The sequence below is a fragment of the Marmota marmota genome, unplaced genomic scaffold, assembly GCF_001458135.2.
Source record: "Marmota marmota marmota unplaced genomic scaffold, marMar, whole genome shotgun sequence".
NCBI lineage: Eukaryota > Metazoa > Chordata > Mammalia > Rodentia > Sciuridae > Marmota > Marmota marmota.
This window is the reverse complement of record NW_025999983.1, coordinates 11,580,570-11,606,875: the sequence shown is the minus strand read 5'-3', so window position 1 is coordinate 11,606,875 and position 26,306 is coordinate 11,580,570. Positions and strand designations below refer to the sequence as shown.

At 42.8% G+C, this 26,306-nt stretch overlaps 1 protein-coding gene across 5 annotated transcripts in view; it reads left to right on the top strand.

The window, feature by feature from the left end:
* Tiam2 (TIAM Rac1 associated GEF 2) overlaps positions 1-26,306 on the top strand; it is a 233,630-nt gene that overhangs the window by 40,343 nt on the left and 166,981 nt on the right. For 4 of the 5 annotated variants that reach the window (XM_048805929.1, XM_048805925.1, XM_048805928.1 and 1 more), the window contains exon 2: positions 19,050-19,178. The gene's annotated coding sequence lies outside the window, so the exon portion shown is untranslated. Of the gene's footprint in view, positions 1-430; positions 544-19,049; positions 19,179-26,306 lie in introns of those variants that run through there. The other variant, XM_048805926.1, reaches the window with a different exon arrangement.

Here is a 26,306-nt window from a genome sequence, read left to right as displayed (position 1 = left end):
CCACAGTCCCTTGGCCCTGTGGCTTTGTAGCCAAGCAAAGGCTCAACATCACGGGGAGCGTGATAGAGCAAAGCTGCTCACTTCATGGCGGCTGGGAAGCCGAGAGAGATGGGAAGGGGCCAGGGATGAGACCCACCCTTCCAGGGCACCCCCTGCCTCTAACTAGGCTCCACCCTCTACAGTTTCTACCACCTCCCAATAGTCCATTCAGCTGTGAACCCCTCAGTGGGCTGATGAGATTGAGCCCCATGAGCCAGTGACTTTCCAAAGCCCCACCTCTGAACATGGCTGCACTGAGGATCAGACCTTCAACACGTGAGCCTTTGGGAGCCGCTCCAGATCCACACCATAGCAGCCACGTGATCTGTGCAGTGGTTGTGGATGTGTCTGTCCCTCCTCCCACCCTCCCAGTCAGATTCCTTACTAATTATGTAAACATGATCATGTCAGAGTTTGTTCTTTGAAATGTTTTGGGACACCTGACTTTATTGGTGCCTTCACGTCTTCCTCCTGATGGATGCTCAAGTGTGAACTATGTAAAAGGTACTTGTGTGTGTTTGAAGGATTTTTCTTGTTATCTGTCCCGTCAGAGGTAATAGTCCAGGGTAGTTAGCATGTCACACTGAAAAGATGACTTGGATCTCTAGGTTCTGGGTAGTTTTTGACAAAAATAGTGGTGTGATCATGAACAAAACATTCTCCCTGGGTTTCCATTTCTTAATTTGTAATTCTGGTGGGCAGGAAGTTACACTGGATTAACTGATTTTTAGGGATCCTTTCAATTTTAAAACATATGTGTCCTCTCTCTCTCCCTCCCTCCCTCACTCAGGAATTGAACCCAGAGCCTTACATACTGAGCTGTTCTCCCAGCCCTCTATTTAAAATTTTGTTTTGAGTCAGAGTGTTGTCAAGTTGCCAAGGCTGGCATCAAACTTGTGATCCTCCTGCATCAGCCTCCCCAGAAGCTAGCATTCCAGGTGTGCACTGCCACACCTGGCAAAACTCAGTGTTCCTATGCAGCTATAGTGAATAAGAAAGCAACAGGAAAACATTCATAAAATTGAGAGAGAGAGAGAGAGAGAGAGAGAGAGAGAGAGAGAGAGAGAGAGAGTGTGTGTGTGTGTGTGTGTGTGTGTGTGTGTGTGTTGGGGGCTGGGGTCGTGGCTCATGTATGAGGCACTGGGTTTGATCCTCGGTACCATATATATATAAAAAAAGGCATTGTTTCCATATACAGCAACAACAAATTTAGAGTAGTGTATTTTTAACCTGCTATTGTGCTCACTGACACTTGCACAGGACTAGATAACAGGCACCATCACCCAACGCTAACAAGAAAGGAGGATTTGTGAACACGTGCCTCATGGTAAATCCAGAATGAGTAATTAGGCATTGTTATTAGATTATTTTCTGTGCTGTTGGCTGTGGATCATATAAATTTCAAGGCCTCATGAACTGGAGGACATATTTCATATTGGAATAGTTGGAAGAGTTGCCAAGGGAGAAACTGAATTAACAGTAATGGCTTAATGTGGGCAGCTATGGAGAGCCGGGGAAGGTGGAGCATGTATGCAAAACAAAGTAGCCATATAGGAGGAAGAACAAAGTAGCAACCTAGATGCTTGTAGAACAAAGTAGCAATATAGAATGTGCCTAGAAGATAGTAGCCACTCCGATCAGAAGGTAAAGCATACAGTGATGGTAAGATGGTTGCAGTGCTGGTGAGACAGATTGTAAAGAAGAGTCAAATAAGAAATTTAGAGATATTAAACAGTGTCTGTAAATTTTGTCTTACATGTGGAAAAACTGAAGGGGGTTCTCAAACTTGAAATTGCATAAATGATTCTTTTTAGGACCTGTTAAGATGCAGATTCCTGGCGCTCACATCAGATTGATTCTAGAGGTCAAGGGTAAGAAACTGCCATAAAGGCTATGAGACTTGTCCCTAGGACACTTTTTGGGGGCATCTAATGACCCTAGGACACTTTTTGGGGCATCTAATGAGATCTCTTTCCTCAGGTGTTCCCTGGCATGATCTCCAGTTGAAATGGCTTATATAAGATTGTGAGGACCAAGCCACCTTAGTTAATTTGCCAGAGCTGAATAGGAGGTTTGTAGTTGTTCACATATAAATGCAGCACAGTTTTCCTTATTTTAGATGGATCTTTGATTTCTGGTCTGATAGAAACGATTTTTAAAGAGAAACACCTGTTCTGTAAACAATGTAATATGTATGTTAATTGTGAAAATGAGTGGGGGGAAATTCCAGCCAGTTTAGGGGCATCTATTTCATGATAACTGTTAGGAAGTGTTTCTACCCTTTTCCGTATAAAGGATGCCAATAGGTAGCACTTTGTTTTGCTCTATTTTGGTTTTCTATGTAATTGAAAATTTAAAAAAATACCTGTCCTAAAAACATTTGAAGATGTCGGTAAAGCAGACGGTGACAGTTCCCACCCTGGCCATTAGTCTAAGTGTGTGAGGGAACTGAGCCCAGGAGGATAGGTGGCATTACAGCATTCTTGGTATGTGTTGAAGAGAAATGTCATTGCAGTGTGGCATTTTCTGAAGAGCTGTCACTGAAGCAACATTTTGATGGCTTGATAAATCTCATGATTCATAAAATTCACTACAACTTGGAGTATACTGAGTTGACAGGCAACACTTGGAATTTTCAGCAAATCAATAAATGGGAAGTTCTGAGATGGACGGGCATATGCATATGTTATTGTCAACATTAAATAACACCTCTTCCAAATTTTTGCTATTATCTAAAGGAAAACCGCTACACATTCATAGAGGGCATTAAAATTCTTGAATGAATTCAGAAATTATAAATTTATCTGTGTACCATAGATATGACAAAGCTTTAAAAACCATTTTTAAAACAGTGATACTTAAATGAGAATTTATTATATTCACATGTGCATATTCAAAATATTGTGGTCCTAAGTCACAAATCATGCCATATTATTTTAATAGTTGTCATTTATTAGCATGCATTTCAGAACAGGAGATACTTTTAAAATCATGTAATTTGGGCTCAGTAGTAGAGCAGTTGCCTGGCATATGTGAGGCCTTGGGTTTGGTACCCATCGCTGCCAAATGAAAAAGAAATAATTGGATTCAGCCCATTGTCATAAGAGAAGCTTAATGTTTCTGGCAGGTTAAAGGACCTGCTTCAGGCTCCCTCCCTGTAAGTTAACAGTGGATAAAACTAAGTCTTGGTCCCAGATTTCTTTACTCTGCTGCATAAGAACCAAAAGGTCTTGCTATGAGAACTGCATCAGAAAGCCAAAAAAGTGTTTTAGATTTTCCATGAGAATGGAAACGAAAGCATTGAAAGACAATAACAACTTCTTAGCTTGTGTGCTTGACAGCAGAATCCAAAGAATGCACTATCTACCCAGGGAGAATGGCCTTCTAATAGGGTGTAGGGCATTTGATAAGGCAGATGGTATCTTTGGAGCTAAGGACCTTCGATCTTTTTCCAATCAAATGTGGTTAGGAGACGCAAAGACACAATGAGTGTTGTTTGAGCTGAAAGGAATCTTAAAAGTAATGTAGTTTGCCCATGAATATATATGTAATTTATATATATAATATAAATTTAAAGTCTCCTAACACCCCAGGGATACTATATCACTGAACAACATCCCTAGCTCTTTTTAATTTTTATTTGATACAGGATTTCACTACACTGCCCAGCCTGGCCTCACACTTGTGATCCACTTGCCTCCGCCTCCTGAGTCGCTGGAATGACAAGCATACACTGCTGCACCCAGCTCTCCCTTTATTTTGCATAAGATGAAACTCAGTTTTGTCCTTCCTAATATTATCAATAGCTATGATGTTGTTGTTAATTGTTTTTAAAAGAAATGCCTGATGTCGTCAGTCTATTAGCTTATATTATAAGCAAAATAATTATAAGGCAATGTCCATGAAATTCATACTTTATTATTAGATCAGTGGAAGAGGTTAGTGATGGTTCTATAAAGATGGTAGTTGGGGGGGGGGCTTTGACTGGTTTTTATTTGTAAGTCAGTATGCCATACCCCAAACACACCCACAATTGCTGTGTAAGGGTAGTAGGCAGCCTTGCACTGATAGCACAAGGTCCAAGTCAAGGAAGTTTTTCCAGTGTGTATCTTTGGTCTGGAATTGTTAGGCAGGCTCTTACAGATATTAGCAAACTGGCAGGAGCTTGTTGTGATAAGAAGCAGGTTGCAGAGATGAAAGGCTTTGTCTGTCAAATCATTATTGCATTGTAACCCTTTATACTGATAAATATTTGCAAGGTAAATAAATGAGCAGAGGTTGTAGCAATTCTTATGTTCTTAGTGAGCCATGTTATCCAGGAAATTCGCTAAAAGGCTTCCCCAAAGCAAGCTCATTCACTTTGGTACATATTTACTCTTCAAGATGATGTTCATTTAGGGAGTGTTTAATAAAGACTAGTTTAAAAGATTTTACTTTAAAAAGGTAAAATGTCAGTAACAGGACCAAAAGATTGATTCTCATGGTTTAGATGTTAAACTTCATGTGGTAATTTCTTAAGTTATGTGTTTTTGGGGTACTGGGGATCGAACCCAAAAGCACTTTATCACTGAGCTACATTTCCAGCCCTTTTTATTTTAAGACAAGGTCTCACAAAGTTGCTTAGGGCTTTGCTAAGTAGCTGAGGCTGACCTTGAATTTGTGATCTTTTTGCTTCAGCCTCCGAAGCCACTGTGAGGTGTATTGGTGTGCGTGACTGCACCTGACTCTTTTGGCATTCTCGAAGTTTGTTAAAATCGAGCTGTGGCTTACAACCAATAGCTAGCCTGCATAATGTGTTATTTGTATATTTTGCAGAAGGTCAGCAGTTCACATGTATAGATGGCCAATATATTCCTCTAACCTCACATGATAAAAGATAAAGTGAAATTAATGGCATCACTCTGGAGATGAGAAGTAGCTGTGTCACTACTTGCTTTCAAGTCTCTGGACAGGTTTACCTGGAAGGAGCTGCTGAGTTCAGTGATCTTCCCATGTTTTGTCTCTTTGGTATTCTTGTAGGTAAGGATGGTCACTGACATCCGAGGCTACAGGGATCCTTGTTTTCTAGAAATTAATTTCTTAGTATCACTTATCCCTTATGAAATTAAATTTCTGAAGTCTTAGTAAATTCTGTACTCTTAAATTATTCTGTAGGAACCAAAGCTTTTTTTGACCCTTTTGGATGGGCTTTCTTGCTGAGCAGAGAGAAATGCGTTGGTGCCATGGTAGTCTTCACGTGCCTTATGGGATGGCTTTGCTTTTTCAGAGGACTAATCTGTTGGCCCAGGGTTTTGGGGAGAGTTGCTCAATGTGTACTGCAGGAGAGATGTAGGATTGAAATAGGAGGAGAAAGAGAATAATGGGAAAGGGCATTAGATCAGAGGTTCTCAAACCCCAGGGCATTGGAACCACCTGGAGGGCTTGATGACACACAGCCTGCTGAACCAGTCCTCACAGCTGCTTACTCAGCAGATCTCGGGGTGCCCTGAGAATTTGTTTTTAAATGATGCTTCTGCTGGTAGCTGGGAACCACCTCTGGAAAAATGCTGCTCCCCCCCCCCCCACGCTTGTGTGAAACTCCAGTCTAAAACAAATATTGAGATCATATTAATTGTAGCAGGGATAAAGGACACAAGGGCTCAAGAGCTTGCCTTTCCTACTCCCTTGGGTGAAGTTGGGGGGAGCCCCTGAGGCCCCTCTGAAGAACCTAGTACTGTAACAAGTCGGAGAAAGAGACAATTCCAAGTCCCCAGCACTTGTAGATTTCTCTCATTCTATATTCTGTTGAAATTGTAGACTGTTAGAGGGCTGAGAGAATCTGACCAAGAGACATACCAAAACTTAAAGTTGTGCCTTTTGGTATAAGAAGCTGTGCTTAATGGCTGTGGGTGTAGCTCAGAAGTAGAGCGGCTTGCCAGGCAGGGTAAGGCCCTGAGTTCAATCCCCAGTACCAGGGAGGCAAAAAGACTAACAAACCCAAAACACAGAAAATCTGTGCTTAGGATACATATAGAGGTCAGGAATAAATTTAAGATTTTTCTAGTATCATAAAAGATTTTTGGCTCATTTCAGCTGGAAAAAAAGGGAATTCTAGTAAAAAAAAAAAAAATGGGAGAAATGATTTATGTGCCTTCCAGCCTTTGTATGCCACAGGTGTGTGTAGCTGAATGAAAATACTTAACCTGTTCTTATAAGTCTGGTCAAGCCTGATTGAATATTCTAATCTTTTCTGGAAAATGGAAGAGAAGGAGAGCTATATCACAGGCCATGCAGTAAAGGGAGTGAAAGAACTCATCCTTTACAAACACCCAGGAGGAGGTCTCCTTCTGTCCTTGGTTCTTTTTGCCCACCACTTTATGGAAGCCCTAAAATTGACTTTAGGGAACTTGTGTATTAGTTTAAGCTTGACTTTGGTATTTTATGCATCTCTGTTCTGGGATTGTTTGTTTGGGTACCAGGGACTGAACCCAGGGGGCACTTAACCACTGAGCTATACCCCCAGCCCTTTTTATGTTTTATTTCGATACAGTGTCTTGCTAAGTTGCTTAGGGTCTCACTAATTTGCTGAGGCTGGCTTTGAACTTGAAATTCTTCTGCCTTAGCCACCTGAGCTGCTGGGATTACAGGCATGTGCCACCATGCCTGGCTGTTCTGGGTTTTTGAACTCCTTATTTTTAACTCTTCCTTAGCTTTCTTTTCTTTTTTTTTTTTTTTTTTTAAAAAAAATCAAAATAGAAACAATCTAAACAAATGTGGAACAATCTCTGTGGACCAAGAAAGCAAACCAGGTGCAGAACACTGTGTGTCCCTTGCCATTTAAAAAATAAGACTGGGGCTGGGGATGTGGCTCAAGCGGTAGCGCGCTCACCTGGCATGTGTGCGGCCCGGGTTCGATCCTCAGCACCACATACAAACAAAGATGTTGTGTCCGCCAAGAACTAAAAAATAAATATTAACAAATTCTCTCTCTCTCTCTCTCTTTTTTTTTAAAAAAAATAAGACTGATTTTCAAAGTGTGAGTCATGGGTAGTGAATTAGTCTAGTGGATCAGGTTCATGTGTGTTTTCCTATGAACAGACTTTAAAGATTTCACTGGCTTTCTGTCTTTTTTTTTTTTTTTTTAACTAAGACCCATATTAAGACCCACCTGTTGTGAAGCAACCTCATACAATATGGAATAAGAAGTATCCATATGCATTGCATCATTTCTTGAAACTGTTAGTTTATCCATCATTGGTGTGTTAGGGGCTTTCAGGGAAACAGAACAATAAGGTACATAGATTTGTTGGCAAGAAATGACACGAACACTCGTGGAGGTTGACAAGTCCTCAGTTTGCAGAGTGGGCTGGCAGGCTGGAGACCCAGGAGAGCTGCTAGTGTAGATGGAACCCAGAGGCAGTGGGCAGTTCCTCTTGCTCAGGAGGCTGGGCTTTTGGTTCTGTCCTTCACTCTGTATTCAGCTGATTATTGGATGAGGCCCATCCAGGGAGGACGATCTGCTGTACTGAAAGTTCACCATTTTGAATGTTAGATAGCATCCCAAACCCTCTCCAAGCTGACCTGTCAAGTCAACCAGTGTCTATGTGTACACTAAGTTAGAAGATAAAACGTGTCTTGCCTATCAGAGTTAGAAAGCCACTGAGATCTGCATCCCTCTCTGTCTCCTTAGAATATCTCTGAAGGCTACACAGAGTGGGTCGGAACTTGAGCTATAGCAGAGGTTCCCAGTCCGAGGAGAGAGTCTACCTTAACCTCCTGGAGAACTGGTCTAAACTCCACATGTTGTGCTGTGGCCCCTGCCCACAGATCTTAAATGAGATGATGAACTGAAGCAAGAAAAGACGGAAGTTCTGAGAGAATTTTAGGCTCTATGTAGCAAGTGGGAGGCAGTGAGCTCCTGGGGAGGGGCCTCCCTGAGGTGCACTACTGTGCCCTGGTTGACAGACCCTCTGAAGTTTGCACTGGTCTCAGCTATGCTATATGGACACCATGCTGTTTTGCCTGCCCTCATCCCAATGTTCATGCTAATCGATGAGAAATACACATGTGATAATAATGCAGATGGTTCACGGGAACCTGTACCGTATACTTGTGGCATTCCCATGACAGTCTTTAAGTTTTAACATCATGCTTATTGTTAAATTTTTACCATGGTGCTTATTGTTAACAAATCTACTAAATGTTATTGCCATGCCCTGTAAATCACAGGGTGAAGTTTTCCCCAGGGATGAGGGGCTGGAGACCTGGGAGATTACAGTATACATAAATCAGCAGTTGGCTTGTTTTCTTAAACCTTGGGAGGAGGTGCCACATTAAATTTACGGATGCTTCTTTGAAGAGGGTGTTGGGGGCACCCTCTGTAACATAATATGATTCCTTAAGATGTTCCAGGTAGCTACTCAATTTCTAAGGCATACTTGCCATTAAAGCGTGGATGTGTGGGGGTGTGTGGGGGAGTCATTCTGGAATTGACACTGATGAGGAAGATTTTGGGAGAGCTGATCATTTAGTCAGGTCTCTTAGGCCTGACCTCTGTAGCTGTTACATTCCCAAACCGTTCCAACTTATAATGGAAAGGAACTGAAGTGTGATCCTGGGGCTTCTCAGATTTTTCCTATCCTATTAAAATAATTGAGTGTGAGATACTTTACTTTGAAAAACCTGGACAATTGCTTTGGTCTCAGTTGTAAGTCAGGAAATGGCTCGTCTCAGCACACACTTCCTCTGCTCAGGTTGATCTGTTTTTTTTTTTTTTTTTTCTCCTGAGAGGTGTGTCTGACAATGGCCTGCCCTGTGACTGGTGTGTAATTTAAACATGTGCTAAGCATAGCTTTTGCTCCCTTGGGATCACAATGAGATTTTATATCTCATCTGGCTCTCACAATTCCATTTAATTGTAGCTATTTTTGCTCTTTGGCCAAGTCAATAAAACTAGTCATCTCTATGGGGAGACAGTAAACTTTTGCTGGGCATACCAGTGACAGTGGAATTCTCCTGCAAGCAGACACCTTTTCAGGAATTATTCTTATAAATGCGGGGAGGAGTTGGCAGCATTTTGATGCCTTGGGAGGGGTTTTGATGGGTGCCAAATGGCGTATAGCTACTGTGTGCTTGGAAAATGTTAATGAGAGGCTGGGCTTTTCAGAGTGTGTGTTTTGGCTTCTTGAGATAGCTTCCTCGTAGGAGGAACCTTCTTTTAAAACCAAATGTAGCCCCTGGATGTCTTCCAAGAGAAGTATTGTAAATATATTCGAACTGATGCTGCATTGGATTTCTTTATAGAAAAAGAAAAGGGGAGTGGCTGATAACTAACATCGGCGCTGGAGTGGAGCTCACAATTTCAAAGCGATCATCTTTCTTCGTGGTCAGCTTATTGTAAACACTGAGTCCTGTTCCTTCTGCCCTCTGCTGTAGAGTCCTGTTGCATTTTACAACAGGTAGCCCTCTTCACTTTAGGGCTGAGCTTTGCATCCTGTTCTTTACTAGGAGCATTAACGGAGCAAAAGGTTTTTCACTGTGCAGGAGGGGAAGGACGATCTTTACAGTGTTTTGATTTTTTTTCCCCCCTCTTGAGCTTTCAATTGAAAAAAATATATATAAACTTTGATACCTTTATGCAAAAGGTAGGGTAAGATTAAGAGCAAAAACCAAATAACCAATCTCTATTAATTCATAATTCTATCCTATATATAAAATGACTATTTTACAGGACAATTTCTGATTTTATTTTTAATAGTTATTTTTTATTTGTAGTTGGACACAATACCTTCACTTATTTATTTTTGTGTGGTGCTGAGGATCGAACCCAGGGCCTCACACACGCTAGGTGAACGCTCTACTGCTGAGCCATAACCCCAGCCCCTGATTCTATTTTTGAAATATTCTGCACACACCTCCTTTTCTTCCTCCTCTCTTCTTTCGCTGGGTGATGTCTCCCTCAGCTGCCCAGGCTGGCTTTGAACTTGTGATCCTCCTTCCTCAGCCTGCCTCGGAGCTGGGCTGACAGGCACTTGTCACCTCCTGCACAGCTCCTCCTCCTGCTTGAATTCTTCCACTGGGATCTTTGGAGTCTCTGAGCTCTTGCAATGAGGGATCTTGGTGTGAGTTAAAGCTCACTTCAGAGCATGGAGGTAGGAGAAACTCAGTTGTGTCCATACCTTGAGCTAGGGCGTCTGCGCATCTCCTCGTACTCCTCGTACGTGGTCTGCTGTGGCTCGTCATTGGTGGGTCTTCCACGGTGGAGGACCCAGGCTTTCTCTGTACTAAGATGCCCACCAATCTTCACAGTTCCTGTAGTGCACCTGGGTTTTGGGGTCTGCAACTAACTTAGATCATCAGTGCTCCCTCAAGTGTGAGCCACAGGTGATCCAGGAAGCTGGATTACCCTTCCAACTTATTTAGGTGTTTGATATCCTACAAATTCTTCATATTCATACTTAGGCATGGAGTTTTGTCTGTTTCACTTTGGAAAACTCTGTAGTCTGGAAGTGACATGCTGTAAAAGTTTGAGCTCAAGGGAAGAAAGGCGTGGCTAATGACATTTCAGGAATATGTTTTATGAATGGAATATTCAAAATGCTCCGGACCCAAAGCATTTTAGATTTGGGAGGTTTTCAGACTTTGGAATATTTGTATGGGCTTGACTGGCTGAGCATACCTAATCTGAAAACCCCAAATCTGAAATGCTCCAAAATCAGAGACTCTTTGAGCATCAAGTTGGCATTCAAAAAGTTTTGGATTTCAGAGCATTTTGGGTTTGAGGGTTAGGGATGCTCAACCTAGGTGTGTCAGGCACTGTGCTAGGCACTCACAGGGCTTTCCGAGCGAACGCTTCCTGTTCTATGTCACGTGGGGATCGTAGATGAGCATTTTGAAGTGTGGAGCTAGGATTGAATCCCAGTTTGTCAGATTTCACATCCTGCCTCCCAGCTCTTTCTTAAGAGGGGGAAGGGCTTGCAACACATGTGCATTTTACAAGCCATATGGAATTCTGAAAAGCTGCTCAGCTCTGACAGCTGTTTAAATTATCTGTGACACTGCATCCTACCATTAACCAGGATGATGGATTGTTGACAGTCTCCATCAGAAGAGGCTGGGGTCCTGTGCTGGAGGGGTACTCATAGGCTTTCCTAAGTGTTCAGTAAGTATAACTGAAACCTGGCTTCTAACCATTACTGCCAGGCTAGAAAACCTTTAAGGTAGGATGTTATACACTCATATGCACAACTGGGGGGAGGGGTGGTGGCATGTCATTGTACTTTTGTGTCTTAAAGCAAGAAAACTAGGCAAAAACCAAAATGGAATATATACATTATTTCCACGTAACAAATCCCACGGAATTTAGTTTAATCTCATGCTACTCATTCATATTTCATTTTTGTTGATTCTTTGTCTTTGAAACAATATTTTTCTTCATCCTTTCTTATTCCGTAGGTATGTTTCATCTCTGTAGCTGGTGTGTGTACTCTCCAAGGTCATTCACTTTGTCTTTTATTTCTCTATTTTCATCCCCCAGTTATGTAGAATAGAGGTAAACTCACAGGCATCAAATATTTATTGAGTAGTTATTTTTGTTGTTTCTTTGCCATATTACTAGCGTAAAGATGAGGTATTGTGCTAAATTGTTCTTGCATTGTTTCTCCAAGGTTTCTGTATTGGTTGGCCGGCTCTGGAGGCTTCTTTTCCCTCATCGTGTAGGACTGTCCTCCTGGGTTTTATTGCCAGCGGTGAGACAGATGTGCATGTGAAATGATTCTTTGCTATTTGTATAAGTGAAGGGTGCTTTTGACTGTGGTGGGTGATTCTTCTCTTTTGTCTTTAGCTTTTGCTCATGTTGTGAGTGAATACATAAGCCCTAGTGCAGGTTCTTGTCATTTTATATTACATGGCTGGTTGGTTTAATTTCTTCTACCAATTTAATTTTTTTCTCATTTTTAAAAATTTTGTGGTACTGGGGATTAAACCCAGAGCCTCATCCATGCTAGGAAGCTCTCTACCACTAAGTCATACCGAGAGCCCTTTCTCCTTTTTATTTTTGAGACAGGGTCTTGCTAAGTTGCTGAGGCTGTCCTCAAACTTGTGATCCTCCTGCCTCCGGCTCCAGGGTGGCTGGGATTACAGGCATGAACCACGGAGCCTGGCCAAATATTTTCCTTTTTAAGACCAAAAGAGAGAGAGACATTTCCTTGGCTGAAGCAGGGCCAGAGCAACAGAGGGAATTCCAGTAAGCATCTGTTTACCTTTCTGTTCCTTCTCCATAAATTCTTTTCCTATGAGAAAAGAAGCTTTGGGCTACAGCCACCTGTTGTGTTTGTAGTACAAGAGAGTCATGGGTTGGAGGTTGCAGAGGCGCATCAGAACAAGAGCTTGGAAGGACTGAAGCCCGGGCCTCACTGGGCGTGCAAGAGAGGAGCAGGAGGGTTGGACTGCAGGGCTGGGGGTGTGAGCTGGGCTGTCGCAGGTGGTGGTCTGTGAGGGGAGTTCCCCACTATGTGGGTAAGAGAGAGGAGAAGTAGCTGGGCTGGCTGATATGTGGACAAAGTAGAGAGAGGGGTGAAGTGGCAGTGGGCATGTGAGCCAGGGCACTGGTGACAATGAGTCACTCTACTGGAAGGTGCCACTCTACTGGAAGAACTGGGGGAGGACTAGGTTTGGATTTGACCCTTCTGAGTTTTGAGATGCCAGCAGTCCTATGAGAAAGGTCCCGTCACTAGTTAGAAACCTGGAACTCCAAGAGCAAGGGCCCTGTTGCTGTGTGGGTTAAGGTTCATCTCCTAGAGGGGACACTAAAACCCTGCCACAGAGCCTGCAGAGAGAGCAGACAGGGACAGGACAGAGTTGTTTATACTCATTTTTTAGAAGCGGAAGAATAGGAGACAGAGGAGATGGCTCAGAAAGGATGTCAAAGGAGAGAATTAATTTCCTGAGCAGGATGCGAGGCAAAGGAGAATTCTTAAACTTTGTGTACATGAGGCCATCAAGATTGGAGTGAATTTTAAAAAGCTGCAATGTCCCTTACTGACAGGGAGTTGCCCAGCATCGCTGGGAGGAATAACCATTTTATAAAGATTTCTGGCACAGTTTATCAAAATTTTAAGTGCACATTAGCCTTTGAACCAGCAGTTCCTGCCCTGGGACGCTCCCATAGAAAGAAAAGCTGCCGTATGTAATTTGTTTGTACAAGATTATTTATTGCAGCGTTGTTTGTAGTGGCAAAGAATTGGAAACTAAGTGGACGCTTCCAGCAGGGAATAGCTAGATAAAAGGTGGCACATCCAGGCCTTGGATTTCCATTCACTTGACCTGGAAGGAGTCCCATGAGAAAGAGGAGGTCAGACCATGTAAAACATGATCCCATGTTTGCAGAACCGGAAAGGCTGTGAAGATTCTTGTACACATGCTGTTTAGGAGGAGAGGTGGGCAGTGTGGGAGGAGGTGGGCAGGGCAAATGAAAAACAAGGCTGCTTACAGAATGTCTAAGACGAAACGCCAGGGAGAGCCACGCAGGTGCGTCTACCTGCACAGACAGGGAGGAGGACATTCACCAGGTCGCTACCTGCGGGTCTCTCGGGGTGCGGAGGTGCAACTGATTTTTCTTTCTTCCTTATGACTTTTCTCTGTTCATTGCAAATAAATGAAGAAAGGCTGTGGGTCTTAGAGTCTAGGAATCATTGAGAACCATTCAGAGGACAGTTGGGAATTCCTTGCTGTTAGGAATGTTCGCAGATGAGAGATGTCACATGCAGGTATGCTTTTTTTCCAAGGGATTTTGAGGGAAAATCTTGGTAATAAAAGTGAAGGGACAACTTGAAAGGTCAAGGGAAGTTTTTTTAGTGAGGGGCTGTGTAGAAGAGCTAGGAAGCCCAGGAGGGGCCCCAGACACAGTGGAGGGGCCCCAGACACAGTGGAGGGGCCCCAGACACAGTGGAGGGGTCTTTCAGGTCCTGAGCACAGGCAGGTGCCCTTGGCAGGGAGATCACGTCTCCTGAGGCCAACAGGCCAGGTGAAGAGGCAGAAGTAGTTTGAAGTGGAAGAATAAGAGAGGAGATGGCTCAGAAAGGATGTCAAAGAAGAGAATTAATTTCTGAGCTGCACCTCCAGCTCCAGTCTGAGGTTTAGAGGAAAGAAATTGAGGGAAGGTGTTCTTAGAATAGTGTGGGAGGGGGATTATCAGGTAAGCGTGAAGGGGTCTCACCTTGGTGGCTTTGGATATTTGGGTAGATGCAAAAAATCCCCTGTCTCCCCTCTTCACCTGCTCCATTGGCATCTCTAGACAGATTGGCCAGACCAGGAAGCAGGGATGGCATGATGGGACTTCAGAATTTATTTTCTGTGGGATCAGTAAGGCTTATCCAGGAAAATTAAGGGACATAGGGTTTCAGGTTGGTGTTGACATTATCACAATAATGACTAGAAATAACTAAGGTCCAACTGATGGAGACAAGTTCAATAAGGAGGGTCCCTGGGAAAGGGACTGGAGGGACCAGGGGCCCCATGAGAGGTGGACGGCAGATGACTTGGAGTCTAGGGAGGCTGCAGGCCCCGCGATTCTGAGAGCTTGAGGGTAGAGCAGCAGCAACAGTGGTTGATAACAGGACCTTGCTTCTGTCACTACCTATTCTAGAACATCACCTGCTTCCTTCTGTCCCCTCACAGGTAACAGCCTGATACCGTCCATCCATTCATTCATTGGTGCTGGGGATGGAACCCAGGGCCTTGCACATGTTGGGGAGCTGGGGGCAAGAGCTGGTCTGTTACACGAGGCCTGGTGATCCGCAAGGAGAGTCCCCACTATGTGGATGAGAGAGGAGAAGTCACTGCCAAGACTGGGCAGCAGCAGCCTACCACTGAGCTGCACCTCCAGCTCCAGTCTAAGTTGTCTGTTTAGGGTGTCCCCAGGAAGCCTCTGCTTTGGTCTAATTGGTTTAATTACTGCCCCTTAAAAAACCACCTAACCGGTTTGCCTCTAGCCCTGTGTAAGCAAATCAGTAGCCACTAGTGACATGTGGCTGTTGAGCCCTTGGAAAAAAGTGAATGCAACTAAGGTATGTTATAAATATAAAATACACACTGGGTTTTGATGATGGCACACACAAACCTCCCAAATATAAAATATCTTGTTAATATTTTTAGTCTTTAATTTTTTTTTTCCTATTTTTGGTGATACTAGGGATTGAACCCTGGTGGAGTCTACTACGGAGCTACATTCCTAGCCCATTTTATTTTCAAGACAGGGTCTTGCTGAGTTGCTCAGAGACTGGCCCCCAAATATCAATCCTCCTTCCTCAGTCTCCCAGACATTTATAATATATTGGGTTAAAATATATTATTAAAATTGGTTTTCATCTGTTTTTTACTTTTCCAACATGGCTGCTAGGAAACTGACCTTAGGTATGCCACTCACCACTTATTTCTATTGGAAGCTCTGCTCGGGAACTTTGTTTATGTGGTTTCTCTCTGGATGGCTTCCCAGTTTCCATCCACTTATCCATACTTGAAGTCCAGTTTTCTTTATTGCAGAATGTTTGCCTGCAATAATTATTGTCTTGCCTTGTATCACACACTCCCTTCTTAGATTGGCTCACCACAGGCTTTCTGTCTTGTTTTTTTAAAATCTGGAGTTAAGAGTTGCCTGTTTCTGTACTGGTCATTGTTATATTTCTTACCGAACACACACCATGTCCTTCAGTACTGTGTGAGGTGCAGGATTTGACAGAGATGGTTCAAATACAGTCCTGTCCCCTACCTACTTCTTGCTGTTGCTTCCCCCAAATGAATTTACACTGTTAATCTTCCAGTTTAGTCTCCACCTGGTAGAATCTGCAGCAGCCTGCTTGATAACTCTTGCTTCTGTTTTCCTCTTCTATCATATTATTGGCCCAAAGGAGCTTCTGCAAATGAATGCTCTTGCCATGATGGAGCTCTCAGTGCTGGGTAATTTTCCAGAAAATCAACTGAGAAGAAAGCACCCATGAGATACAAAAGGGGAAGGTAGATTTTGAGAGCCATCAGTGGCCCAACCGTGTGCCCAGGTGTGCCTGTCTCGCACTTGAAGAGCTGGTTGACATCATCCCAGGCACATTGAATGCTAACAGGAGACTTGTACTGCTTTCCCCTGGTGGGGACAATTGCCCCTGGCCTCCTTGCAAAAGCAACAGTGTCTGTGGTGAAATCCCCTGAGTTAGGAGGAGTTGGTATGGTTACTACTCCATGTGAGGTTGCTGGAATGTGGGGCTAGTGGCGGTGTTGTGGGGCAGCATTTCAAGGGCTTGCTTGGGTCACGTTGCTGGGTTTGGCTGCTGTGAATGTGTCCAAAGTAAATTTCTTGCATTCATCTTAGGTTCCCTCCTTCCTGGCTCCCGTTTTGAAGAAGCAGATTTTTCAAACTAGGGCACTGAAAGAGAAAGAGGAACTCGGTTTTCTTTTCTTTCTTTTCCCCTCCCTGGCTAGTGATTTTTACTTTATTTTAAAATTTGCCGACCTTTCCCCTTTGTGCAAGGTATCTGACTTTGACTTGGGTTTGCTTACAATGTCTTTAGGAAATCCACTTCGGAGGAAAATCTGAACCAGGTGGGAATCTCAACTAGAGAAACTTGCCTGTACCTGGCACCTGGTTTGCTGTAAGCCAAGTCTTAGCCTGAAGTGAAATCTGGAGGGGTAAAGCCCAGCATGATGCAGATGGTTGATGGGTTTCAGTGTAAAGAGCCTTTGTGATTAGGGCAAAAGCGCTTCTTCTTAAACTTAAAATTACTAGCAGAGTTTTCCTTTCCATATTGAACCCCTACCCTTTCAAATGATTTCTATTCAAGTTGGCATTTTCTCTGAATAGGAATGGGGTCCATGTGGGTCCGGATGGCATTGGGTCTGGGTGTTCTCTCTTGCATCCTGATGGGGTGGGTGGCATCCTAGCCTGGAACCAGATAGAAGTGCACAGTCTCCACCGGCCAAGCAAAGATGAAGACTTACTTGAAGTTGAATAAAGGCAGATTTTACCCATCATCCATTGGAGGCCTGCTCCTGTGGGGAAAGTGGTTATTTGTGCACACACTCAGCAATAACCAGATGTAGCCAGCCTCCCTTAGGATGAAGCCCCTTGTGAACTTGAACATTTTTGTGTTTTCATTCCTCATCTGTAGAAGTCCTAAGTGAATCCTTTAGTTGTCCCAGTGTGTAAACGACTTGCTGAGCTGCATATGGTTGGTTTGTGCATTACGTCCATTCTCTGGTCCTCACTTTGCTTTGTCTGTGAAATGAAAGGATTAGAGAAGATCTTTCCAAGAGCCTACTTCATCAGCCGTGATAGCATCTTTTTCACTTGGCAAAAAGCCTGTTGGTGCCAGGGGCTATATCAGCCACTTCACCAGCATCCCATTTAGTACTCTATATGCATTCAGCCCCAGCACCAAAACAAACAAGAGATACTATGCAGTAGCTCTCCAGGCCTGTAGAGAAGGGCATGGGCTGCCAGAGGTAAGGAACTCTGTAGTAGAGCTGTTTCAGTCTGATCAGAGGTCAGAGCACACGTGGTTCTTAGAACAACACCATGCTCGTCTCTATAGCTTTATGATTCTGGGAAAAGTACTTACGGACGCTTTTCCCTGGGGTAATCGAAGGACAAAGGTGAATTCTGTACCTGCCTCGAGACTTGATACTAGTGGGAAAACAGTTTTTCTCATTGTAAGATTTAATTACTAATATCAGGACCAGAGATCATAAGAAGTAAAACAATGTAACATAATTTTAAAATTTTCTGACACTTTTTAGAAAGAAATTTCCTAGAAGAAATAAGGTATGAAGTTGTGTGTTGTTTTTTCTCCCTGAGAATGTCATAAAAGCTGGTTTAGTGATTGTCATTTGGTGTCAGATAGATAAGTCACCTCTGCCTACCTTAATATTTTTGCTTCATAGGAAAAGAAAATCCTCCTAAATTGCTTGTTATATTTAGGTCTTTGGGTGGGATCTTGTGAATGTGCTATTATTATAGACTGAAATCTATGTATAGGGACACTCAAATTAAAAGTGGTGTAAATCCATGTCTTTAAAAAAAGAAAGCAATTACTATGTTGGAAAGCCAAGCTATAAAAAGTAAATGAAATCATAGGCAATGCCAGTCAGGATTGCATTTTACTAAGCAAATCTCCCTGAATCTCTTCCCTCTTTTGTGTCCTGCAGTGGCAGAGTGGGGATTGCAAATGTTTCAAAACCAGGATCATAGAGACTTATAGGTGACTGATTGGAGATTGTCCCTGTGGGCCCATCCTATGGATTAAGTGACAGATCCAAAAGGACCACTCAGCTTTTACCTTGTTATGTGTCATTTTAGTTGTCCCTAGAACATGGTCCTAGTTAATAAAAATAAAAGGGTTAGCTTTTATTTAAGGCACGCTTATCCACATTGTAATATTTTCTCAACAAAGTTGAAATTAATTTCCTTGACAATAAATGTCGTTTTGCAATTGAAGCTTAAATAATACCTGAGAATTTTGTGAATTCCAGTTTAAAATTTTATTCTTATTAGGTACTAGGGATTGAACTCGGGGGCACTCAATCATGGAGCCATAGCCCCAGCCATATTTTGTATTTAATTAGAGACAGGGTCTCACTGAGTTGCTTAGTGCCTCATGTTGCTGAGGCTGGCTTTGAACTCGCGACCTTCCTGCCTCAGCCTCTGGAGCCACTGGGATTACAGGCATGGGCCACCGCGCCCAGCCTAAAATCTATTTTTAATACATAATACACAAGTGTGTGCGCGCACACACTCATATTTGAGCATCTTTTATTTCCCAACAACTTCTCCCTCTAGAGCCAAAAGAAATGAAGGAAGGGAAGAAAAGCCTTTGTAGGCTTCTGGAAAGTGCTGTAACCCTTTGCCACCGAGCAGCAGGATGTAAAGCCTCCCCTGACAGTGTGGGGACTCAGAAGAAGGAACAAGATTGACTGTTCCACAGGTTTCTTAGTAATCCCAGCTGAGAAATACGATGGGGCTCTCTAACAGTTCTTCTTGCTCGCAGGTACCTTGAGGCCCCACCAGAAGTGGAAACAGAAAACACTGACCTCCAGGCATCTTATTTTGTCGTCTGAGAGTGTTGCATGGCTTTGGCTGGATAAAAACAAACTAAGGAGAGGGACATCAGACCCAGGTAAGCTGTCACACCATAAACTGTAAAACAGTGTTCCCCTTAAGGACCTGTTCAGAATTTCAAATGATACAGATCTTTGTTGCTTCCTCAGCAAATACGAATGAGGTTGCATCATTGTGAAGCGTTCAGCGAGTCCTTCTGACTGTTAAGACTCATCCTCTGAGTTTCTCCCCCCCCCCCCCGCCCCTTTGTGGGAGTAGCCTGTCTTAAAGCGAAGCAGTTACTTTTCTTTGCAGAATTTGCCGTGGTTAATCACGTTTTGAAGGGAAGAGACAGCTACCGAGCACTGAGGGAGGCTTGGAAAGTTTAGATAACAAAGGGGCTCTGAGCTTGAGGTGGATGCTTCCAAGCAGGACCAACTGGTCAGCAGGGACTGTACTCACCCGTGACTCAATGGCAGCCTGTGTGGCCCTTTGGCTCTGGGACCAGCCTCTAAAAGCATAGAGGCAGTGCCTCCATTCTCCCACAAGAACCTGAAGGGTAGATTACACGGTGGTAATCATGGCTTGCCTTGAGTGTGGGCTCAGCCTCACTCAGGGACTTGGTGAGAAGCTATCACACACCTTTGGCTTTGACTTTGCATGTGGTTAGGGAAGACTGGCTGCTGCTGGTCTTATACACCAGTGAGATTGTCCCCAGAGACGGGGGGTTGGGGTGGGGGTGGAGAAAAACCTTGTTTGTTCCTTGTTATGGTGCCCAACTTTACCTGCTTGGAACACTATTCTTGTCGTGTTCTGACTCACCTAATAACTTCTGTTTTTGGACTTTGACTATTTGGGCTCAGTAGCAGACATTATAATTACTGTAATTTTATAGAATATTTTATTATCTGGTAGGGCAAATAAACATTTCCCCCCCTCAAAATATGCTTTCTTGACTATTCTCCACAAGGTTAATTTTTCTAGATGAACTGTAAAAAATCTACCTACCACATTGTTGAAAAAAAAATCTGAGATTGCACTGAATGTTTAGCAATGTAAGGAGAATTGACCTACTCTTGATTTGAATCTTCCTATCCAATAACATAGATGGCTCCAAACTTTTTAAGTATTTATGCCCTTTAGTAAGTTTTTCATAGGTTTTTAAATTTGTTTATGTGTGCAATACTGGGATTGAACCCAGGGTGCCATCTTTACTAGAGAGAAGAACAAAATATGGGAGCCATATCCCCAGCCCTTTTTATTTTTCATTTTGAGGCAGAGTCTCACTAAGTTGCCAAGGCTGGTCTTGAAGTTGTGATCCTCTGGCCTCAGCCTCGTGAGTTGCCTGGTTTGGCTAAATTTTTATGAAATTTCATGCAGTTGATATTCACTGGATTCTCTTGTAACACATTTTGTACTTTGACAGTCTGTTGAAAATTCCATTGTGAAAATGCACTTTCATAAATACTTCACACAGTTAATTAGCTGAGTAAGGTGTTACTTAATTTTCCTGTCAGTTTCTTTGTTTTTAAAAGGCTAAGTACATGTATGCACCTATGTGTTAGATGTACCTTAGGATGAGTCAAGACATTTTAATAGCTGTCATTGTTGCTGATATTTAAATTTTTTTTGCAATTCATTTATAGTTATATGATAAATAAAAAACAATAATTCTTATAAATGGAATTGTGCTGTTTCCACACATACACACATTGTGTAATCAAGTTAAACATCTATCTCAATCGTTTATCACTTCTTTATTGCCAAAACATTCAAAATCCTTTCTTCTAGGCTTTTGAGATCTGATACAGTCAATACTGTCACTCAGCTGTGCAATAGCACACCAGAACTCTTTGTTATTCTTTTATAATTTATCTCTAGTTTTAAAAATTAGTGGTCTCAAATTGAAAATGAGTTTTGTTTGCTTTTGAAAGTGAAGTAGTAGTTAATCTGGATACTATCATTGTCTTTGGATATAATAGTCTTTAAGACTAAAACAAAAGGCAGAATTTGTATCTAAAAACAAGGAACTAAATGTATTAGGAAGGCTTTCTGCAACATGGGCTTTAGGACTGAAACGGAGCATTATTAATTTGCATTAACATTCATTTTTCATACTTTTGGATAGAATCAAAAGTTAAGAGAATTCTTGGGAACAAAAGCACATTGCATATATGATCTGAAGTATCTGTGGAAATTATTTTAATTTGTGTCTTGAAGATGTATAGAAAGAGACCAGAGGCTATTAACCGAGGTGACAAATTTACAATTTCTGTAAGTGCTGCTTTGGGATGGCAGAAGAGCTTCTTGAGGATGTAGGGGTCTACTTTTTATAATATGCAATGGACAGTTTGGGAGGAAAAGAAAGGCTTGCGTCCGTGAGCAAGGTTACTGTTTTTTTTACTCATGTTAAAAAGAAAACTTCAGGTTGAACTATCTAAGCCGTTTGCCAAAATGCTTTCTCCAGTGTCTCCCTGTGTGGTCTCCCTAGCGGGTCTGAGGCTTGTGTGAAAAGGAATCGAAGTTTGGGAGCTTCCCTGGTCTTTCTCTCCCCACTCCCATCACCACGTGGTGCGTGGAAAACCACTCAGTGGGTTTTCCTTTGGAAAACTTAAGAAACTGATAGCAATCTCTGTCATGTCCGGCATTAATCATTAAGTCCCTGTCCACACAAGCAAAATTAAGTGGAGGATTAAGGCATCTGTGAAATAATTCAGGGAGACTTCCTTTGAGGATGGTCAAGATTTGTTTGCTCCATTTCTATTGCACTCCAAGCCTCTTTAGCATGTGAGGAACTTTTCTTCTCCCTTCTAAACATTTGCATTGTAGATACACTAAAGGAATTTGGGGGCACATAGAAGAATCATTTCCTCTATTTTCCGACCTTGAGTTGATCAGCCACGTGTTCAGTTACTGTCCTTTGCAATTCCAGGCCCCGGGCCAGTTAGACTTCCTCTGTTGTCCATGTTGATGCTCTTGCCTGTGTGCTTAGGTTGTACCTCAAACACATGTCTGGTCAAACTGGTTTTGACTTTCCTTGTTCTCCGGTCTCCTGGTCCCCTTTCTGAACCCTGGGACTTGACTGACAGCTGGATCCCATTTTGAGTATGTAGATAATCATTGACACCATGGTGGGCCAGGGCCTCTGCTGCCTGCCTCAGCCCTACTTGAATGCAACCCAAAGAAACCCACAGGCTGTTTGAGTGTTTTGCTCACTTAATTCTCAAGGGCAGTTGGCATGTTCCCTAAAGCAACTGTTAAAGATCAAATATAGACTTTAAAATACAAAAAAACCCACAAACAAAACAACAACAAAAACAACTTTGGAGTGACCTTATTTGTGGTCCATAATGTTTGTTCTGTTTTGTGAGATTTCCCAGTCATGGAGTTGGTATGGATAACACTTTGCTTCTAGATTCAGAGTTAACACAGCAAGTTTCTCAAATTTAAAGATAAAAGTTTAAGAGCAGAAAGTCAAAAAGAAACTTTTGAACTGAAGTCAAGAGGAAAACTGTGCGAGTGAGTTACATGCAGAAAGAGAAAACTTGCCCCAGAGATTCGCTGGGCAGTGACTTTCTCAGAGTAGCCCTACCTGCTTCCTGCTCGTCTTCTGAGCCTGGTCTCATTGCCCTCCTGTCTCTTACTTACTTCTTTGGTCCCTGTTCTTTTCCTGCCTCCTTTTGGATTCTATTTCAGCACCCACTATCAGACAGTGATGTCCTTCCCAGGCTGCCATCCCAGGTGCTCATCAATGGATGAGTTTTGTTTTGAATTTGCCTTCACCTAAATCATGACATGCCAGTTACTGCCCTTGTGGTTGACCTTTCACTGGGACCTCTCTCCGGGGGTCCTGTGTGTTTAACTCCCATCTGGATGTCTCCATCTGGATATTGGTGACCCTCCTGGACTAAGTTCACCAAAAAGTAGCCAGGTGCTGTGGCACATGCCTGTAATCCCAGGGGCTAGGGATGCTGAGGCAGGAGGATCCCAAGTTCAAGGCCAGTCTCAGCAATTTAGCAAAGTTCTAAGCAACTTAGTGAGACCCTGTCTCAAAATTTAAAAAATGAAAAGAGCTGGAGATGTAATTCTGTGGATAAGCATCCCAGGGTTTAATCCCCAGTGTCCAAAAAAAAAAAAAAAAAGAAAAAAAGACAAAGCCTTTTCCTTCAGGATTGTATCTCTTTTTAGAGCCCCTGCTACAAAGAGTGTGCTTGAGATTTGAAGAGCTCTATGATTAAGTCCTGTCTGAGCTAATGGATCTTTTCCTATCTTATCACATTGGCTAGAACCTCAACATTGGCTTGTTCCTGGACTTAAGTGGAAAGATTGCATTTTAACCATTATGTTAGCTATAAATGTTTTTTTGTGTGTATACTTTTTAGTAAAGTTTAAAAAAATATTTGTCATCTGATTATGAATCAACATTTTTAAAGTTTAGAGGCTCCTTATTAATACCAACAAATGTCAGAACCGAAATGTAGTAATTTTAAGGAAACTAGACTAGTATTTTAATGAAAGTGACACAGGTCAAAGAAACTTTCATGGTTAAACAGGAAAGGTAGGAGTGTGGTTTGGAGGAAAGTGGGCTATTGTGGTAGCTTGTTTAATTCTGGTAGGCATCAGTTCTTTATTTGCTGAATGATGTAAAAGTGATGTAAATTTAGGTTTGCTAATTTTTTGTTGATGACTTTAAGTGTATTTTCCCTTTACTTTAATAGTTCAGGAGGCTGACAGTGAAAGAGGGGTTTTGGAAACATCTTGTTACCCCCCATGTCGGGGGTGCTGACCATCATCACTGCAACCTTAAGGTCTAAGCAACTTGGAATTTAATCGATCCTGTAACTAAGAAAACTAAACCTGATTCAATCCCAGATGAGGCCTCTGGAGAAGCCTGAATGTTCTTACTCATCAGAATCACTTGTTAATCAGAACATCGTAATTTTATTATTTATGTAACGATCACTGAGTGAATGGTGATTAACTCTCGGATAGGGTCATATAATCCTTATTTGGGTGACATAAATGACCCTGGGAATACTGTGGTTCATCTTTGGCTCAACAATTATTTCATCTATTGACTCTCTTATGTATATGTGCATTTTAGACAGATTTTCTGGGAAATCTGTGTGCACAGAATAAAGAAAGAAAAGGTGTACACAGAGGATGCATCATTTAGGCATTTTAGGAGACGATTAGTTAGAGTTGTAAAGGTGCGCCCACACAGAGGTACTCAGCAAAGGTTGTGAGTGTTGGATGAAAACAGGCCAGAAATGTTTTGGGCTGAAACATGTCATTCATTCTTGGTTTCTTTCTTAGAAAGTGAGCTGATGTCAATGATCTCCATTAGCTGTAAAATTTGGAAAAAATATAAAAGGTTTTAAAATTAAAATTCTTAGCTGTAGGGTTTTATGTCAAGGAACTTGCCATTATCCCTAGGCACAGCTCTCTATAACTTTTTCATTCCTCCTCACCTGATTTACTTTATAGTTTTTCCATCCTGTTCTTCAAGATCATTCTTCCAAAGCAGGGTGCAAGGTTGGGTTGCACACCTGTAATCTCAGCTACTTGGGAGGCTGAGGCAGGAGGATCACAAGTTTGAAGTCAGCCAGACCCTGTCTCAAATTCAAAAGGGCTGACATGTGGCTAGTAGTAGAGCACTCGCCTGTCATGTGCAAAGCCCTGGGTTTGATCCCCAGCCTTGGGAGCGGCAGGGAGGATTCTTCCAAGTTGCCCTGGCCACTTGTGGTGATTTGGGAGGAGCGTCTTTGGGGTTAGATGTGATTCAGATCTTTTCTCTATTAATTCTCCTATGTATATGTAGATTTTAGGCAGATTTTCTGGGTCTCAACTTTCTCATCTGTAAAATGGTGCAATGAAATACCTCAAATCTAGTCATGAGCCTTGACTGAAATAAAGGGTTGACACCATCATATTAAACATGTATTAGGTACTAAGTAAACTCTGGAAATTACCATTTTCCTTTTCCCTTAAGCCAAGATATTTCTGCAGTTTCCTTTTCTTTCCCTCTCCCCCGCCCTTTTTTTTTTGTGACAGGGTCTCACTGTGTGCCCTGGGTGGCCTGTAATTCCTGGGCTCAAGACCTCTTCCCGGGCAGCTAGGACTACAGTTACACAGCACTGTGCCTGGCTCTGATTTTTCTGTTTTATAGGATTTCTGTATCTCTGTCGTCCTGGGGCGGAGGGTGGGGGGTGGCATCCCAGCCCACTCCTGTCCTCCAGCATGGACGCTCCCTCCCCAGTGAGGCAGGGCAGTGGGAATAATGTTCTTTGCACTCTTTGGAGTTTTCCTGAGTCCTCACTCTTCCTGTGTCCATTACTGATCTGAATCTTTATCCAAAGAGGTGGTTCGCTGGTCTTTGTTCTCTGTGCAGTTTCTGCAGTGCCTTGTTGACCCTAAGGAATAATTCGTCCCTTCACTTTCTCATTGAGGAACTAGAGAGCCAGTCTCTCTCTCCCATCATAGAGACGCCAGAGCTTGAAGATTTTCTTTCTTGCTGAGTTGCTAACAAAGAAGCATTTTTTCTTTCTAAATGATTTTTATTGAAGCCTTTGGGTGCAAGTCATGGTGTGGAGCTCGTGATTTGTTCCAGTGTGAACACACCTGTGCTGTAGGGGTGTAGTGAATCTAAGGATGCTTCTCATTGCTCCAAGCTCTTCTGAGCCTTCCTGCCCCTTATCTTTCAGATTACCCACCTGTTGGGGGGAGCATTTCATCCTCTGGTGTCCCCTGACCCACCATCTGCCAGTTAGTCTGTTGGGACTGTGGTGGCCTGGCTCCCTCCCCTTTCCCTCACAGCGGGGCCTGGAGCTACAGAGACTGGCTCTTTGGTCCCGGTGCTGCCTGCATCTTAAAAATGGAGGATGCTGGACAGAATGCCGGATTCCTCTTCTCCTTCAGGTGGCCTTAGACGGTCTTCCCCCGTGGCTAGCTGGATGTTAAGTAGAGAAGCTGCTTCAGAAGACATTGACTCCATGCCCCTCTGTGCTCACCAAAGTATGTCTCGGAAAGGTTGTGAGAGACAGCGCCGATAGGTGATTAAAACCTCCACCACCTTCAACTTTAAAACGTGAAGAGTAAATGAAAGAGTTAGGAATGGAGGCAGGAAGGTTACATGGTCTGTAGTGTAGGAGCCAGAAGGCTATAGACAGAAATCCAGGCCTGGGGGTGGTGGTGGGGGTGGGGGGTG